The sequence below is a fragment of the Lygodium microphyllum genome, chromosome 4 (assembly GCF_053477565.2).
Source record: "Lygodium microphyllum isolate KBCC chromosome 4, Lygodium_microphyllum_v1.1.10, whole genome shotgun sequence".
In the NCBI taxonomy this organism is placed as follows: domain Eukaryota; kingdom Viridiplantae; phylum Streptophyta; class Polypodiopsida; order Schizaeales; family Lygodiaceae; genus Lygodium; species Lygodium microphyllum.
The window spans coordinates 52,921,558-52,942,025 of NC_141138.1; positions in this window are offsets into that span (position 1 = coordinate 52,921,558).

Genomic DNA, 20,468 nt, shown 5'->3' on the forward strand with positions numbered 1-20,468 from the left:
GGAAGAAGTCTACTCATATTTAGCCATTTTTAATAAATGGATGCTTACAACATGATGTGTTGCTTCAATGGTTTAATATAAATTATGAATTGCCATTGTTCCTAGTAGCCAGCATGTTGCCAACATAAATAATCAAGATAAACTCCTTCAAATTGTAATGTTGGATACATGCAATAGGTTTTGTGGGGTTACTATCAGAAATCAAAACTAAAGCAAAATGTGAATAAATATGGACATTCAAAGTCTTAAGGAGCTTGCTTTAAGCTCTAAAGTTCTATAAGTGGCATGCTTTTTTTTAGTGCCTTTGACTTCAAAACCTATTTGTTAACTTTTTTCATTAAGTAGCCATAGAGAGAGGTGGTCTTGATATGAAGGTGGTGTACATGCCAACAAAAGTGAGTAGTAAGAGTAAATATATCTAATAGTGGTGATAAGGGAGGTAGGAGTAGATGTCTCCTCAAAATCAGTACCTTCTTGCTTTATTCTTGTCCATCACAAAATTATTAGATTTTCTTTTGGTTTTTAGAGTCCCACTTTGTGCATATATTATGCTTGGTTAGAGGTAGGCCACATAGCTCTCAATTATCATTCTAATGGTTCAAATCTAAAATTCAACTCTGATAGCATCCATCTATAGGTAATATGTAAATGTATCTTCATGAGATAGGGGTTTCTCATTACATGTTAGAGCCATCAATACATACGTCAAAAGATGACTTTGTTCTCGACAAGCTTCTGGTCCAATACATATGTCAAAAGATGACCTTGTTCTTGACAAGCTTTTGGTCATGTGTAGACAATTGATATAAGGGATTGTCTATTGTTTTGAGTGTCTTAAGTAGCCATTTGGGAACTTTCTTTAGTGGTTGAATTTTGCTAGGTTCCTACTCTACTCCAAAGCTTCATGTAAAAGAGATTGACCATTTGGAGAAAAATTAGACTAATTGGGGTGCTATAAATTAGGTTGATTTAGTAGCAAAGAATGAGCCATAATTAGTGGACATGAAGGTTTAGAAGGCCCATCAATTGTGGTACCATTTTTGAACAAAGGGAACAAGCTGTCAAATACATTATAGACATCAATAAGATGTTTTTGACTCCAACAAAGGCATATTGAAATGCTTAGTAAAAACATCTCTATTGATGAGAACCTCTAGTAGAAGGATGGAAGAGATGATAGCCTTAGCTAATAATACTCTAGCCAATAAAGATGCATTTTACAAAGGGGAGATCCTTCACAAATATGGCTACTTGGCATTTGTGTCCTTAGATATTGATTAACAATATTTTAGGTGTGTAACTTTAACAATGTGCTATAATTGAGGTGCCCAAAAGTTTGATGCTATAGATGGGTGATTATCATGGATTCTCACTAGATGAAATTGCATGATTCGCATTATTGTCAATAAGTTGCTAGTCATATGCATTAGCTTTATTAGGACTTGTAGTTAAACTATCAGTCATTTTGATGTCATAGACAACATACTTGGAGCATGAATGCATGAAGTAGCAATGGTTAAAGTAGAAATCAAAATTTTCTTGATGCTTGGCACACAGAGAATATCTTGCAAGAGTAAAGGAGTACCCAAAACATGAATGGCACACACTTGCCTAATGCCTTCCACAGACATGAGGCATTATTACACATAACAATGCCCCCCTTAGGAACATGAGAGACTAAAAAAATAGTTCTCAAGAAGTGATGTGCTTTGGAAGCACCACAATCAAAATACAAGAACTTGTAGCATTAAAAACAAATAAATAATCTATATGAATGATTATAATTATATCGCATAAATGTAAGCTATTCCCCATTGAAACTTTAGAGGAATTATCAAGCAGTTAGCCAAATCCTTGGTTGCACAAGCAAAGCTATGTTACCCCCTTTCCATGAATTGCATGCTTAATTGAATGTGGGAGTTTTGGTTCTACTTCAAGGGAAAATATTGGACATTCACCTTAATAGCAGCCTAACATCCATGTAAGACAATCACTATGCATTGAGTAGAGATGAAAATAGCTAACATTGCACTTGATCCAAGAGAGTTGACAATTGTTTTGCAGGCCTCATACACTAGTACCGCCTTTATGTAAGTGTCATGATCATTGGGTTCTAACCCTAAACAATAATGTAAAAAGCAACTTGCTTTATCAGGTCCACCCATAGGTCCTTGGGTTCATCGGAACCTCCATCCACCTACTTTGCACCCACTCACATTGGAATCTTTAGTTCTCTAAATAGTTTATGTTGCTGCATGTTTTTGACATATACAAATGACTTCCTTAATTAACTTGTTACACATTGCTATTGTATGATCCCTTTAAGCATTAACATTAATAAACCAATGCATACATATTCTTTCATGAGAAAATAAGCAACGTTTCATTAATATAAAAACCATTAGTCTCATAATTAGCCAAAAGAAAACTATTGCTAACCTAGGATTCAACCATCTCTTGCACTAACTTGGTATGCCTTAAGGGATCATACACCTTGTCTTAGGCAATCGGCAATGTGACTAGTTGGGTGATAACCTTGCCTAGACCCAACACTCGACTCTACTTCTCCGAGGGATGTCTTATTCACCACCTATCTCATGCCCATGATGCCAAGTGGTTTTTAAACAATGCATCCACTCTTAGTGGCCACCCCACTCCAAAGCTAGAGGGATGTCTTGATCATATCACAATCAATCCTCAATAACAATTCTCATTGGCTTTACCAACACAATAAAGGAGTTTGTCAAAACCCAAAGCAAATTCCATACAAACTTAGCATACTACAAAAACAATAAGCATTACACTTTTACTACATGAAAATATCATTTTCTCCAAGCCATGATAAATCTTTCTTTAATTCAACTATCATTCCTAATTTGAGCCTTAATAATTTTCTTGTTGCTCATTCTTTTTATGTGATTTGAATGATTGGAAAGATCTTGAATGATACAATTTTACTTCAATATATGCCCACATTTGCTACACTAGACTCGACATTCTTGATGCTCAAAAGTTGGTATAGAATGATTGGAGCCAAAGCCTCAAATACTTGTTTGCAAGTTGAGAAAGTAAGAGGACAATGTCAAATTAGGCAATATGTGAGACAAGGGAGTTTTGGAAAATGCTCCACTTTTTAGGATGGAAAAGGTCCAAAATTGTTGGTTGATTGGGTGGCATTTATGGAGTTGAGGATGGTGGAGCAATTTGGGTAGCTTACTTGGTGTGCCTAGGTGGTTACTTTTGGTGAGATTGGCAAGTACCAACTTGAGAGGTGGTTGAGGCTCGAGATGGAGTTGAGGTTGTATGACCATCAACTCCTATTGAAAGTGAAAGTTGAAACAACGTCAATGGCTCAAAATGAGAGACGATCCAAGGATGGAGCTCAATGGCAATGGTTATTTGACTGTGCACATGGGTAGAAGTGGATAATAATGGCTATGGTAAAGTCAACTTTGATACTATTGAGGACCTATGCATATATATGTGTGTGTGTGTAGAGAGAGAGAGAGAGAGAGAGAGAGAGAGAGAGAGAGAGAGAGAGAGAGAGAGAGAGAGAGAGAGAGAGAGAGAGAGAGAGAGAGAGAGAGAGAGAGAGAGAGAGAGAGAGAGAGAGAGAGAGAGAGAGAGAGAGAGAGCACAATAATATTTCAACAAAGATGATAAATTAATGTACTCAACTGCATGCAATGAATCAAGAATGGTCATAGCCATGATATGCTAGAATGTACAAAATGTCTTTGAATAAAAAACCCTAATGCTAATTGTACTATGTGTCTTAAGAGATCATATTGTCTTAATTTTCCCGAGTGACAGTGTGATTAGGAAGCTTGTACCAAAGGACAAAGGGCATCAATGAATAGGCCATCATATAGACAACAACTTCTGTCGCTTGTTTGCCTCATTTACATTTGGTTTGGTTGGATTCAAAATCAAGGACGAATAAATTCATTGGTTTTATTCATGGCTAAAGGAGTCTCCCAATGTCAATATATCTAATCCTCTTGTATTTCTTGGGGGGTTCTAAATCAAGGATGAATGAATTGAATATTTTTATTTATGGCTAAAGAAATCTCTCAATATGGGTTTACTTGATACTTGTGTATTGAATCCTCAATTGTATCGCTATGCCATAAACTAAATCCTCAAGTTGATATACAATGTTTGCTAGTCACCTTCAAGCTATGCTTTGCAAATATCACATTGTAGGCTCTCATAAGCTAAGCTGCTCATAAGTGAAGTTCTAACAAGCCTATCATACTCAACCTTGCAAGCCTACCAAATCAAGGAAAATGACTAAAGATGCGAGATTGGGAATGAGCCTTGTCTTGAACCTTCAATCTATAGAGAAAACCATTTCTAGTCTCCTAAGACTTGAATCATCAAGCCATGAGCAAAAGAATCACATTCTAAGACAAGCAAAGAGCTTCATAGACATGGATATGGCTTGGGTTATTACATATTTCTCCCTATGAATTGAATAAGCAAAAATCCTCAATATTATGAACAAATTCTCAACTTGACCTAGTTGCTTTCCAAGTGTAAGGGCATATTTCTCTTTTTATGTGTTGTGGTGTTCAACATTGTTGTTATTATGCCAACATGCCTATTTCATTCACAGAGTTGGTGGTCTAATAGTGCTTGATCTAAAGTTTCTTGGTCTATATTTTTGCACCATTGCATTGAGAAAATGGTGTTAGACTAGTTCTTTATAGGTGTTAAAGCTAGATGTGTTTTCATTTGCTAAGAATATGATGACAAAATGGACAATCTTTTCCCACTAAACCTTTCGAAATAGTAAGTGGAGCAATGATCAATCACAATGACATAATGCTTCTGAGTAGATTGGTAAATGTGATATTGTGGTGCTAAAGGGGACTCCTTTGTCATATTTTCCATCCTTGCATTGAGATGTTTGGGGAGCTTGAACTAGTGGCACGTTAGATTCTCCATAGAAGATTTAATATTAACTATTGCTTGAGCTTCATACCGCTTAATGAAGAAGTGGTCAATCACCAAGCATTGGGTAGGGATCATGCTTGTAAGCATGGTCAAAGCATCTTCAAATATTTGGGGTGCAATCAATTTAGTATTGTTTTGCTTTTAGTTCCATGGGCTTCAAAACATGTCCTAACTCCTAAGAGAGGAGAGCATGAGAGTAAGAGCGGTATGTTGTTAGCTTTTGGATCAACAAATTCACCCACCATTATGGGTTATCTTCTTGTTAACTAGTAAATTGGGATTATAAATTTCACGATATGATTCTATCATGGATTCTATGCTTCCATATGTCCTTTTATTTGCATGACATGGTATCTTGTTGCAAGAATTCACATGTCTAAACCTTACTCATGAGAAAACATGAGCTCATTCTTTAGTTTTGGTTTGTCCATTCAAGGACAATATACAATGTAGCACACAATAATTGTATCAAAGGCTCTAAGCATTTTTTGGATACGTAAGAAAATTAGTTAAAATTTTAAAGTAGACCTTTTTAGGCAACACCTTTGCATGTGCCACCACTTGTAAATAGTGAGATCACATGGAAACCAAGGAGTTATATACCGAGTCACACTGATTGGGGTATAGAAGGTGTCTCTCTTTCTCTCTCTTCTCTACAATCTTCTTCCTTCTCTCACCTCTCTCCTAGGTTTTATTCATCATAGTTGGTATTCGAGCTGTGTGCTTTGATCCTTTCTCTCCTTTCAAATCTACTTTTCCCTATTAGAACAATGAAACCCCTAGTTACTCATGTAGTAGGTATAGGTACAGCAAGGAGGACTATAGTTGATTGGTAGCTTTCTTGAGGACAAGCAAGAGCTATGGTTGATGTTCTTGACATATCTGGAGGTAAAATCGTTAAATTAGTGAGTTGTCACACTTTCTTATGCAAATTTTAGGGGTTCCATGGTAAATTTGGAGCCTCAAGAGTTAGAGGAGGAGCAAAAACCCCAATTACTTTTTGCTTTAGACATTCTCTCTCTCTTCTTGTTCAAACTACCATGGATTCTTAGCTAAGAGATCTTCATTTTCTTGCTGCACCTGCCCTTCCCATGCCTTAGTGACCATATAAGAGCACTCATTACATGATCTAAAGCATGCCAACACCATTCAGACTTGCAGTAGAGCCACATGGATAGCAACAAGCAACCTACAAAATGTGCCACATTTGGCATTGATGGCCCTCTTTCCTTCTCCTCTGCACGCTCAGTTCTCTAGCTAATCAAGCTTCAAGTCCTCTCTTCCCTAAGAAAAGGGCACTCTTCATGGCCATCCTTGAACCTCTTTTCCCTCTTTCTTGTCAGTCCTTTCTCCTAAGATAAGCAAATCACCCTGACGTACACAGTTTGGGCAACAATTGAAGCTTCTCATGCCAAGCTATTAGGACCTTTCAAAAATATCTAAAATCCCAGCCACCAAGAACTTCTTCAACCATTCTCGAGTTTGGAGGGGATTGATGACATGGAGCTTTGAATGCCAAGATTCTTCATGGGCATCCATGAAAGCTTCACTTAAAGCTTTCAATTCTTGAAGAAGAAGCTAGACCAAGCTTACAAGAGCCCCAACCATCAGTGCACACCCCAAATAATTGAAAAGTATGACTTATCAAATGTATTTTGCTTCCTCGGACTAAATTGATTGAGGATTTGGGCCTCTTGATCAAAGAAGTTTCATCCATCTACTCCAAGCATTGAAAAGATATGCTAATTGAATCCTAATCTCTCATTTGAATCCATTTCTTGAGCTAAATCATCTTGTTGCAGAGATTTAAGGATTGAATGTTTCCTTGTAATTAGAAACTCTACTTGATGCATGCTGTCCATTGAAATCAATAGCTTGATTGCCTTTACCATTTCATAAGGAATGCAATTAGTCATGGAAAATTTTCTCATTTGGTTTATATTTACCCCTAATATTCCCTTGTGGTGTGTTTATTGGTTTAATCCCAAAAGAAATTATTGAGCCATTGTAAAAGGATAAGTTGGCATCCAGTGAGTCATTAGCCTGCCAAGGTAAGCTCCTCTCTCACCCAAACCATTGTCAATTCCATGCAATTTGTGAAAAGGCCCAAATTTTCTTTTCCAGCATGCATCTCATGCTAGTCGATTAATTTCAAAATATCTTTCATGCATACTCTAGCCAAGGAAAAAGGCCAATGCTAGGCAAGGTGGTAAGCCAGTAGAGAGATGACCCTCCCTTACCACTTAAAACTCTGAAGGGGTGTACCACTTGGGTTGATGGGAACTTTGTCCACCTATCAGTGATTTGGAGCTCGATACTTGTGTGTATGCAGTCAATGCAAGATGTATGGTAACGAGGCCTTCATATGCAATGCTCGCAAAGTAAATTGATGCTTGGATGGATGTGGTATCATTATTAATTTTTTATGTATGATGCTCAGTGTTTTCAATCCTTAAGCTACTCAAACCATGAGAAATCAGGTAAGGATAGGTAGTGTGCTACTTATAGGAATATCAGAATAGTCACAAAAAGCTTTTTGCAATAAAATTTGTATTGAATTTGGGAAGTAACATTATATCTCATCTTGAAGAGGGCATCTTCCCCATTGATTTGAATAAAAAATCTTCCTAATATCAGAGTTGTGGCCTAGGAGATATCACCATTTTTGTGCACAAGGGTCATTGTGGACATGGTGTAGAGATTGCTCCAAGACAATCATAGAGATTCATTAACAGAATTCTCTTATTATTTTGTATCATAAATCTTAATATATTATCTTGAAGAGGGTGTTGTCGCCTTAGATTTGAAATAAAAATTTCCTCAATTAGAGTTACCTACTACTAAAAGTTACACCCATTTTATGGATAGTGGGTCATGTGGACTACACTAAGATGGCAGGGTATAAAGGTAAAGAAAAGGCCCTGGATGAGGTCCATAGGGAGATTAGAGACTCTAGGACATCAACGAATGATGAAACTAGCTCCACGCAAGATCATAATGGTGACATGCAAGAAGAGCTGCATGATATGGACCCATTTTACTATAGTTTATATTGACAAGAGCTTTGTCACATGGAGCAGCACAATGACATGGTTGGCAACCGTTGTCACATGCTCTCTAAGATAAATCAAGAGATTGAGCAAATATCCCTCTCCAACTCTAAGAATCAATAGGCATTGGAGCAGCTTACCACTCTTGCAACCCAATTAGCCACCACTTTGGTGCAAGAGAAGGCCAATGGGTCTAACCACCAAGCGTGATAGCCTCCACCACTGGAGCCCATGCATGGCCCATAGGATATCCTTGGAGCTAGGGGTATCCAACCTAGCACTTATGAGGATGTTGAGCCCTCCCACGTTAATGATGAGCCTCTTTTGCACTCTCCAATCCTCCAATGAGGCCCTTGCTCACCATTGGTAGAAGCTATCCCAATTTCCTTAGGAACCCTAATAGCACTTATGTGGCCCAACCCAATAATTGATAGTAAGGTATTAATGACTAGTATGTCAATAGTGGACATCATGGTTATCATGGGAAACATGGGATAAATGCACATAATGGTATGTATGGATAGCATAATATGTATGGGTAGCATGGTATGATGGACAACAAGGTTTCCATGGACAGTAAGACCCTAATGACATTTGTGATAAGATCATTCTTATCGAGTATGATGGAGAATCACCATCCCCATCCAACTTGGAAGAATGGACTTCCAAATTGGAGTCATATTTCAACATCTACCCATGCATTGATAATCAAAAAATTATATTTTCTTCTCTCCACATGGAAGGTTTTTTCCACACATGGAGACACTACATCAGTAGAGAGAACCATCAATTCATTGATTGGGAAGACTTGAAGATGCACATGGTTCTAGTATTTGTATCCCTGGTGTAAAAAGGAGTGGTTGGCAAGATGATGGTATCAAATTGATTAATGCAATCTCATAGTAAATTAGTTTATTAACTTGAAAATGTATATTGAGAGCATAAATGATGATACCAAATTGCACAAGTACATCTATGGGTTAGATCCAAGTTATCTGCTGATTTAATGGCTCAAAATACTTCTACTATATTTGATGCAATTGGATTGGCTGAAATATATGCAAGGAAATACCATAAGAACAAGGATTTGGATAGTCAAGAACTCCAATGAGGCAATGCCAAAATGATGGCGTTTATAGAGGAAATCCTATGCTTATTAACAACCCCAAAATCCCCATTTATTCCTCCTTGAATGTTGAAAGAAAATAGGGCACTTTTGGGACATCACTTAGCCCAAATGGAGATGGCAAGTATATTGAAAACAAAGCCCAAAATGCATCAGGCTCCTCAAGTGGTCAAAAATTTATGTATCGAGATGTTGTGAATCATAGGAAAGAAAAGGGATTATGTTTTAAGTGTGGAGATAATTACATGGTGGACCATGCCTCAAATGCCCCTACAAAATAGCAAAGGCCAAAGTTCACAACGTGTATGTTATGGAGGATTGGGAAAATGAAGATGAGGAATCACATGCTTTAAATGTTGCAAATACCTTGGTACGTGCTAAAAATGAGGATTGTGTAGAGGATTTAAACCAAGAACAGTTCTATGACATGGATGATGGGTTCGACCCAAGTAGTTGCTTGCCTAATGGTGATCACTCCTGCTATACTCCCTCAAGCTACCACTTCTCCTTTCTCCATCTCTATAGATGCATGGATAGGTTCTAGAAGCCCCATCACACTATGCATTCAAGGAAACAATAATGGAAAGCACATATTTATCTTGGTGGATAGTGGTATTACACATAGTTTTCTCCATAAATTAGCCACTAATTGGCTGAAATGTTTTTCTCAAAATTACAATACCCCTTGAAATTTCAAGTGGCAAACAATGATAAAGAAATCAATACGCATATATGCTCAAAGATTCCCCTATGCTTGGCTGGAAACTATGTGGCTTGTATTAGAAATGGGCTCCATTGACGTTGTCTTAAATTGTAACTACCAAAAACACTTGGGAAAATTACCATGAACTTCTCTCAGTATATCTCTTCTCCCTAAGAGGCAAGTGGATTACCCAATTGATCAGGAGTCCCATTCTAAGCAAGTGAACAAGCCTCCTTACAAACTCTCTAAGTATGAACATGAAGAAGTTGCAAAGCAAGTCAAGGAGTTACTTAAGATGGGGTTTATTTAGTTGAGTTCCTCACCTTATGCATATCTAGTCTTACTAGTCAAGAAGAAAGATGGCTCTTTCCACATGTGCATTGACTACAGGGACTTGAATAAAATCACAGTCAAGAATCAATATCCTATCTTGAGGATTGATGACTTCTTGGATGAGTTGAAATGGGCATGATATTTGAATAAAATTGATTTGCACTTTGGTTATCATTAGAAATGTATATGGGAGGGTGGATTGATGGTGGACTCTGCTGTTTCCTAGTGATGCCTTTTGGATTGGTGATTATCCTTGCCACATTCTAGAGCCTCATGAATAAAATCTTACACCCCTTCCTTTTCAAGTTTATGCTCCTCTTCTTTAATGACATTCTTATTTATAGTAGATCACAAGAGGAGCACTTGGCACATGTTAGAAGGGTGTTTGATGTCTTGAGAGAGCATAGGCTATCTACTAAGGAAAGTAGGTGCATCTTCATGTATACATCAATGGAGTACTTGAGACACATTGTTAGTGAAAATGGCATACAAGCTGACTCCAAAAAGGTGCAATGTATAAAGGACGGCCCACACCATCGAGTACTACTCCTTACATGGTTTCCTTAGTCTATACTCATTTTATTCGAGTACTACTCCTTACATGGTTTCCTTAGTCTATACTCATTTTATAGAAAATTCATCAAGCATTATGCCACAATTATTGCACCCTTGATAGATTGCTTAAAGATGAAGTCTTGTTTTTGGGATGCCATTGCTGATTGCGGCTTTAATCAACTAAAGGAAATGCTTCAAACAAGGGCAACATGCTTAGACAATTGGTCTATTGTAGGACTTGCCTAATCCTAAAGGGAAATCGATACATATCAATATGGATTTTGTTATTGGACTACCCATAACTAAGAAAAGATGAAAGAGCATATATGTGATAGCTGACAAGCTCACTAAAGCTATCCACTTTATTCCCACTTAAAACTCTATATACCACATCTTAGGTGGCCACTTAGTTCATGGAGCATGCATTTAAATTACATGGGTTACTATTGGTCATATTGTATGATAGGGATGCTAAGTTTATGAGCAATTTTTGATAGATAAATTTCACATATATGGGTATTAAGCTTGCTCCATCTATTGCATATCACTCACAGACTAATGGTAAGTTTGAGAGGGTCAATAAATGGCTTGAGACCTATCTAAGGTACTTTTTTCATGATGTACATCATAGTTGGGATATTTGGCTTGACTTGGTTAGTTTGCTTACAACAACTCCACCCACTCTAGCTTTTTTGGGGTTTCTCCTTTTAAGGCACTATATATGTATAAGGTTTCCCTCCCTATGATCTTGTTGAATGACAAGATAAACCCTCAAACGAAAGAGGAGTTAAGAGTGCATGCATGCCCTTCTTCAGCAATGTAAATTGAATCTTCGAAAGGCACAAGATCACATGAAGCTTACGGTGATGAGAGGAGAAGGCACATTAAAGTCCAAGAGGGAGAGCTAGTCCTATTGAAAGTGCCAAAGTCCCATTACTCTACTCTCAAGGATGGCAACAATAATAAGCTAGCCCATAGATTCTGTGGCCCCTATTAGATCATGAAGAGAATTGGTGACTTGGCTTATCTATTAGAACTCCCCTCCACAACCAAGATTCGCAATGTATTTCATGTCAACGACTTCATTGGCACCTCAATGGACCTATAGGCAAAGAAGGCATCATTCAATATATCCTAGAGGCTATCATTGGCAGTGAGGTAAGCACTCGAGATCTCGATCCATCAAGGAATACCTCATCAAATGGCAAGGCCTACTCTTGGAAGAAGTCCCTTAGTGGCTAACCACCATTTTAGAGGAATTTTGCCAGTTTAAGAGAGGCCCAAACTAATTGGATATGCCATGTTTTGGTGACCCCAAACTATTGCATGTAGACTACACTCTATTTTAGAATTATTTTGTACCTGCATTAATTACATCCAAGAGATTCATGTATAACCAAAACTGCTTGTCATAAGCTCCGTTTTGACATGTGGCATGCCCTTTTCAGAGGAGTAGCCTATCAAAAGTTATGTCAGATTTACCTCATAGTGCTATGGTGGACAACATGATATCCATAGTCTTCATGATCTCATTTATGATAAATTGGTGGCTGAGTTCCCTTGAGCCCATGCCCAATTCATGCATAACATCTATGTATAGCCATATGCCCCAACTCTTCTTGGATAGGAGCTCCCCATCCACATCAAATTCTCTCATTGCAATGCTGATTATAGTAGTACTTTGCAGTCCCACTCCCTAGCTACTCTGGCAAGTCCCTCAAGTTTCTTTGTGTTCTTTGGGGAAAAAATTTTTGGGGTGAGGATGAAGTGTAAATGGTGAGACCACATGAGAATCATGGGTTTACACATCCAATCACATTGATCGGGGTATAAAAGGTGTAAGAGACCCAATTTAGGGCATCCTCATATTATCAAGAATTGAATCTTCACCTTCCTTCCAGCTTCCATGGAATCCCTTCTTTCTTTCTCTCTTCCTATCTTTCTTTCTCTTTTGTTAGTCTTTCTCTCTCTTGTTCTCTCTCTCTTCTCTGCAATCTTCTTCCTTCTCTTACCTCTCTCCTAGGTCTCCTTCATTATAGCACTAGAGGAATAGAGATATACCAAACATCTACCTAAAATGGCATGATTAAGGAATTAACCCCAAACAAAAAATTTGGTGTATAATGATTTAGAAAGTCAATATCTAATAGCCTAAATCTTAGCTTGAGCATCATCTACCATAAAGGCATACCTTCTATGATTATTGTGATATAAAGGCAATGCCTCAACATATGTAACCAAGCTTTGGTTGGATCAATCTCAGAGGAGGTACCAATCCCTACAATTCATATAAAATAGCACTTGTAAATAACAACTATTACAAAAGTAAACAAGATTCACATTAACAATTTCAAAACTTGTTCATAAAATGCAATTGAGTGACGTAAGACTATAGATAAACTTGGTTGGTATTATTGTCATTATTGCCATCCGATAAGTTGCTGATCCCATGATTATTAAGGATCTCACATTGCCAAGGGTTTTGGTATAGAAAACAAATAATTTCCCATTTGTCTCATCATGTGTTTTGAAGATTTTTACCTTTCTTTTTGATTAAAAATCAAATAATGCATGCAACAAGCATAAGCTTAGATTTCTCAAAAGAGTTAAAGTACTCATGGTTGCTTGCAACATTCACAATGGTGGGTAGAATAAGAAAGATATTTCTTAAGGCATGTATCTTTTTATGTTACTACATTTGTTTGGAGAGGGAATATATGATTTAACACTTGTTGAATAGTAAAACCCTTAGAATCTTTTTGTGTCCTACATCTATATGGAGAGGATATATGATCTACCACTTGTTGAGTGATAAAACCCTTGGAAATTATATCATGAACCTACAACCTCTCTTGATTGCTAAGATCTATGTTGAAGCCTTAGTTGTGTAGTGTAGTCCATGCAGTGTATTACTCTGGGAGTCACATATAATGGTATTACACACAGCTTAGTTGATCTATGGAAGGTCATAGATGTAAGTTTAGAAGTGTAAGCAACCAAGGGCTATGCCAAGTGTTAGGTCTCAAACTACTCCTTTAGGATTTAGTCTTTGATTTTATATGCTATGATGTAAAACATTCCTTTACCTTCAACAAAAAGGTGGCTATCTAGTTGTAACCAATTGTGAATTATGTCGAGCCAAAATCAAGTGCAAGTCTATTTGGATGATATGTTTAAAATGGTATTCACCATTGAATGGGGTATATTTGTGTATATAGTGATGCCACTTGACACATTCCCCTGTCAAGATTGTGGGAGAGAAGGAAGGAGTCTCACTTGTAGCTTTCTTGCTTGCACAATGGGGGAATACACACAAGGGTGGAGGCTGAAAACAGTTTTCCTCTTCTTAGTTGTGTAAGCCAAAAGAACTCAAGTACAAAGAAATAGAAGAACCCTATGTATGGGTCTCAAACCAAACTCAACTAACTAAGGTGGCATACTAACTGAGCCACGAACTAGAGTAGATAAGGATAGCTATCATGTAGCTATTATTCATGGGCGGTGTACCAACCGCGTCTGCAACTGACAAGTCGGTGACATAAATACACAACGGTCACCCTGGCGTATCACGAGTGGAGCTCGATATCTCAACAGCCCCTACCACTTTCCAATAATTAATGTGCATGATATTCAAAGACATGCTCCATAAATGGTTGGAGGTGTTCATAGACAATCTCTATGTCCATATCAACTTGGCTAAATATCTTAAAAAACTTCAAGTAGTCTTCGAACGTTGTAGGCAGTACGGTCTTTCCCTGAATCCCTTAAAGTGCCAGTTTTGGGTCAAATGCTGATTCATCTTGGGGCACATGGTTTTGAAGAATGACATTGCTACTAACTTTTTAAAGTCCAAGTCATTGTTGAACTACCACCACTAACAAACTACAAGGGATTTCACACATGATATTATCAACAGTTCATGTTGAACTATATACTCATTACGCGACTACTTTAAAAAATGTTGATCATATTCAAGTGGAATGAGGAATGCCGATGTGCTTATGAAGAATTTAAAAAGGCTTTGATTAATACTATTGAACTAATATTATAAGCCCTAGATTGGAGCATAACCTTCCACATGCACATTGACGCTTCAAAATTTGTTGTAGGAGCAATTTTGTGCCAATCTAAAGAACATAGTTCATATTATCTAATTAGTTTCGCTAACCACCAACTCATAGACATAGAAATGATTTATTTCACCATTGAGAGGGAGTAATTAGCTATGGTGTTTGTTGTGAAAAAGTTTCGACATTGTTTACTATCAACCCCTTTTATTTTCTTTGTGTATCATTAGGCTCTATTGTACCTTGTGAACAAACCATGTGATATAGGGCACATAGCTAGATGGTTATTGCTTCTCATTAAATTTGACTTCTTAGTGGTTGTGCAAAAGGAAAAATAGCATTATATGGCAAATCATCTTTCTTGCATTCATAATGAGAAGCCGATTGAAGAGGGCATCATGGATGACCTACCAAACACTCATCTATTTGGAATTTTGAAAGAAGAAGACCTTTTAAAGGCAGATATCACTCCTTATTAGGCTGATGATATTGCTGAGATATTAAAAAAAGAATACCATATAGATTGATAGAAAAAGCCAAACTTTGTCTACCCATGATCAAAGTATGACCATATCAATTGATTGCAAGACAATAGTACCATTTAGGCTAGGATGGGTCGTTAAGATGCTTTGTTTGTGACCATGAGATGCATGAAGTCTTAACAAAAGCACACGCAAGAATTGCAAGAGTCTATTTTGATGGAGATTATGCTACTCAAAAAATCTTACAATCCTACTTGTGGTGGTCCATCTTGTTTCACAATGCTGCAAGGTTTGTGAAGCATTGTACAAGTGCCAGTGCACCAAAATTCCAATAAGAAAGGATAGAATGGAGCTTAACCTAGTAATAGCAAGGCAACCTTTTGAAAAATGGAAGATTGATTTTGTCGAATCCATAGGCAAGATACATCATTATTGCCATAGATTATCTCACCAAGTGGGCGGAAGCTAGAGCCACCAGGAAAAAGGATGCAAGTACCAGGGCTAAATTCTTATAGGAATAGGTGATCTCTCAATTTAGCTATCCAATTGAGATAGTAAGTGACCAAGTCACCCACTTCATTAATGAGGTAATTGCATACTTGATGTCCTCCTTTGTGATCATCCACAAAAAATATTTCCCCTACTATCCCCAAGCCAATGGTTAGGCAGGGTCCACAAACAAAATGTTGATTAATGTCAAGGCCAAAGTTGTCTCAACTTCTCAAAGAGATTAGGACAATAAACTCATGGCCGCTCTACAAGCATACCAAAGAGCCTACAAAACGGTGACCTGCCAAATCCCTTTAGACTAACATATGGCACATACACAATCATGCCTATAGAATTCTTTGTTCCAAGTCTAATAATAGTTATCTAGGAAAGATGTGAGGGACGAGTAGCATGGACTAATCTCTTGCTTAAGTTAGAGTGACTTTCTGAAACACGATTACCAGCTACCCATGTGCTCATTTGTGAAAAAGCACAATGGAAGGCTTGGTTTGACAAACATACCAAACAACAAGATTTTGAAAAGGGTGGCCTTGTGCTATTATACTCCATTAAGGGGCATAGAAAAAAAATGAAATTCAAAGGTCTAGGTCCATTTCATGTATGTACCATTAGTAGAACCAATAATGTTAAACTCAAGACATTTGATGACAAAGGCTTAGGCTTTTTAATGGCACGTGAATCAAAAAATATTATCCCCTAGCACATCCTCTACATGAAGCCCTAGTGGCACGGCCACCCATTGCTACACAAGCAATTAGAATCACCAAACTTGAACTTGAGGATGGAAGCCCCATACCTATGGCTTATTTGATATCACCCTAGCTACAAGGACATCTTGCCACATCACTACCTTGATTGATGAAGGTGTTGATTGTAACATCTTGACATATTATGTTTGGATAGGAATTGGGCAACCACCACTCACACCTATGATGACAAAGGTGAATCCATAGGGGGAATCTCTTTGTGCATTATTAGGAAAATCTCAGATCACTTTTACCATCGAGACTAAAAGTCTACCCACCATCTTCTACATGATGTTGCCTAACACTGAAGGAGTAGGTATGAGATATTGTTGGGATGCCCATTTAAATGACTCACCAAGCGTATAGTTAGCCTCAAACTACAATGTATGCATTTGGAGCCACACAACATTTGAGATTATGGTGACTTTTAGCAAGGGTACTAGTGCCTCAATAGAGAAAGAAGTACCATCGATGCTCCCCACAAATCCCAATTCACCTTTTAAAAAGAGCAATGATGCTCTCATTGGCGAATTGCTCAAAACTTAGGTAGCCCATCTAGTCACATTGTATATCCATCCATGATGAACCATCAACAATGAATGCCAAACTTGAATAGGAAAAGGCAAGGTGCCACTCACATGCATGTCCCCAGGATAGGCCATTCCCTAGCCAAGTATGGCGGTGACACAAACGATGTACCCCAAATCCAACTCGATGGATTCCTAAAGCCTTGCTCAAAGTATAAGGCTATTAGACTGGCGATAGGCTCATTTGGTTGCTGAAGCTTATGCACTAAACTACCCTGATATCCCCATACATAAAATCTTGGGGCACCAAGCCCCCAAAACCAAGGAATAAGCACCACAACTATCTTTACCCAAGCACAATCCTCACATCAATCCTATATAGAGCCTAGCCTTTGAACTCCAACTACTAACTTGCAAGGGATCACAATCCAATGCATTGTTGGAACCCCATCGATTGCCTATCCCTACTTGTGAGGAAATGTTGAAGACCACTAAAATATTTCCCCAACCTCATTCACAAAACCAAAACCAATCATTGGATGGCAAAACCCCAAATGTGCCTAAAAGCATCCTCAATTCAATGCCTATGATAAGCCAAAGCAAAGCATTCACACCACTCAATCAAATCAACTACAAAAATCTAAATGTCCTACTTGACCTCAAGCCTTCTTATTATGAGAGACAGTCTCTCTTGGAACTAGCTATCAACATGGCTACAAATACTAATGATGATATAGTCACATGTATTTGATGACTCAATAGTACCTTCACCCTATTCACCTACAGCTACAAATGACTCGACCTAGGTCTCCTTGATGAAAACACTGTAGACAATGTGAGGTCTCTACCATGCTCATGGCAAGAATATGAACTCATCTTCACCAAGGCTACTTCAATCACCAATGAGCTTATTGCAACTATGGTTCACAAGAGCAAGCCTTGAGAAGAAGATTAATCACCTCCTTAAAAAATGAAGCTATGTTGAGCTCATGTCCACAATAAACTAGCCAACCTCGATTACTTTACATTGACCAATTCCTTGTTCTTGTAGCATTGGTTTACTCTATGAGCACAATGGGAAAAAGAGGGATGTCAAATCATGACCAACACAGAGCACCAACATGCCATTTAAATGTCAGAGTGTGATCCTACCTATGTTGCCTCCATATCCTTTTGGGTACTTACTCTCACCTGTAAATCCACACTAGAAGATAATATAATGGTGCATCCATACATCTGATTGAGTCCTTAGCAAAGAAGATCTTCATATTGCTAGTCAAATCTATACAGAGGAACTCCTTACTAATGTTCTAACTTATATTACCCATATTGGTATTTGTCCAAACCATAGGATATGGAACATTACATTACCATGGAATACAATTCACACTTTTGTGAATGGTGGTTGCAAATATAGTTGTTACGACTCTTACAAAATCCTTGAAGTATTGCAATCCGTTGGGAGAGGAGGGGTTTGCATAAACTCAATTTGTAAATTGAACACTCTTTGAACACCTTTCAAATCATTTTTTGACTTTTTTGATACACAAAAAATCATTATGTGAGATGAAAGCCTTAAGCAAAAATTTGAAAATTTCTTTATGCCTAAGTAAGGCATGAAGCTTTAGTTTTTCTTGGCAAATAGTACATATATATTTTTCTCTTAATAAATTTAGTTTTTCTTGAACACTCACCACAAAATGTTTTTAGACTTTGCATATGGCAAGACAAGGAGACAGAGCCACACACAAAATGATGGCCAAGTCCCAAACACCATTTTCCAAAGGAGAATAGGTTGATTACAAAAGTTAAAGGATATTGTCACTCGTAGTACAAACAGATCCACAACCTAAAAGAAGAGCAAACACATGTTAGGGAATTAGTAGACTAGCGCAAATTGCACAAGTATGTGGAGAAATTTGAAGGGGAGATAAATTATGAACAGTGTATAGAATTTCTCATGACCTATGATCCTGATAGGTAGAGTGGATTGATTATAGTGACCAATAACCATGGATGGGAATAGGTGGAGATCCCTGTTAATCCAATGGTGGTGCACCACCATTGGATTAATAGGGATCTCCACCATTGGTTATATGAGAAGTGACTAAAGAGAGAGGTCTATGCAATGCTAAAGATGGACAATCAAAATGTTTGCACCAATGATGGCATTATCTTGGAGGACATTTCTAATCCCTCAATTAGGATTCAAGCTAAATTGATACATGTCCTATTCTCTAGAAATAGGTACAACTCCTTGATGAGCAAAATCCAGGTCGCAATGTTGGAAAGTGTGGCTACTGGGGCAATGGATAACAAAAACCTCAATACCTACATCATAAAAACCATCCATGATATAGCAAAGGCATTGAGCTTTGGTACATAAGAGTTTGAGAAATCAAGATCCATGCCAACAATAGCAGCAAGCAAAGAGGCAAAAAGAATGAAGGTAGCAACCAAGGCCACTTGAATAGGATCTAGTAGGGTACTAACAACCATTATATAAGAAGTCACCAAAGAATCATATCTAGGAGCAAAACCATTAGCACATCAACCACAAGGCATAGCAATGTTAAAGGTGTCATTCACCTCACTAAAACTCTAGAGCTGTGACCCAAAAAGGAGCAAGAGAAAGAGGAAATCATGAGATTGAAACATGAGGTAGAGATTGCAAGGATTTAGATTACTCTAAAGAGCTTGGTTTCTTACTCCATTTGAAACAAGTGGGCATTCAATATATTGTTAGTAGTAGTAGCAGGTGTGGTGGTGGTAGTGGTGGTGGTGGTAGAAACAATAGTAGCAGTAGTAGTTACTACAAACCTTTTAATCCATAATGTTTTTTAGTAGTTCCTTAGTCCATTCATACGTAGTAGTGGTGGTGGTGGCAGAAATAGCAGTAGCAGTAGTAGTTACTACAAACCTTTTAATCCATAATGTTTTTTAGTAGTTCCTTAGTCCATTCATACGTAGTAGTGGTGGTGGTGGTGGTGCTAGTGGTAGCAGTGGCAGTGGTGGTGGTGATATTGGCAGTGGCAGTGCAATAGTAGCAGTAGCAACAACAACAGTGGCGGTGGCGGTGGTGGTAGTGGTAGTGGTAGTGGTAGTGGTAGTGGTAGTGGTAGTGGTAGTGGTAGTGGTAGTGGTAGTGGTAGTGGTAGTGGTGGTGGTGGTGGTGGTGGTGGTGGTGGTGGTGGTGGTGGTGGTGGTGGTGGTGGTGGTGGTGGTGGTAGTGGTAGTGGTAGTGGTAGTGGTAGTGGTAGTGGTAGTGGTAGTGGTAGTCGTAACAATAGTAGTAGTTACTGCAAACCTTTTAATCCATCATGTTCTTTATTAGTTCCTTAGTCCATTTATAAGTAGTAGTAGCAGTAGTAATAATAGTGGTAGTAGTAGTATACCTTTTAATCCATAAT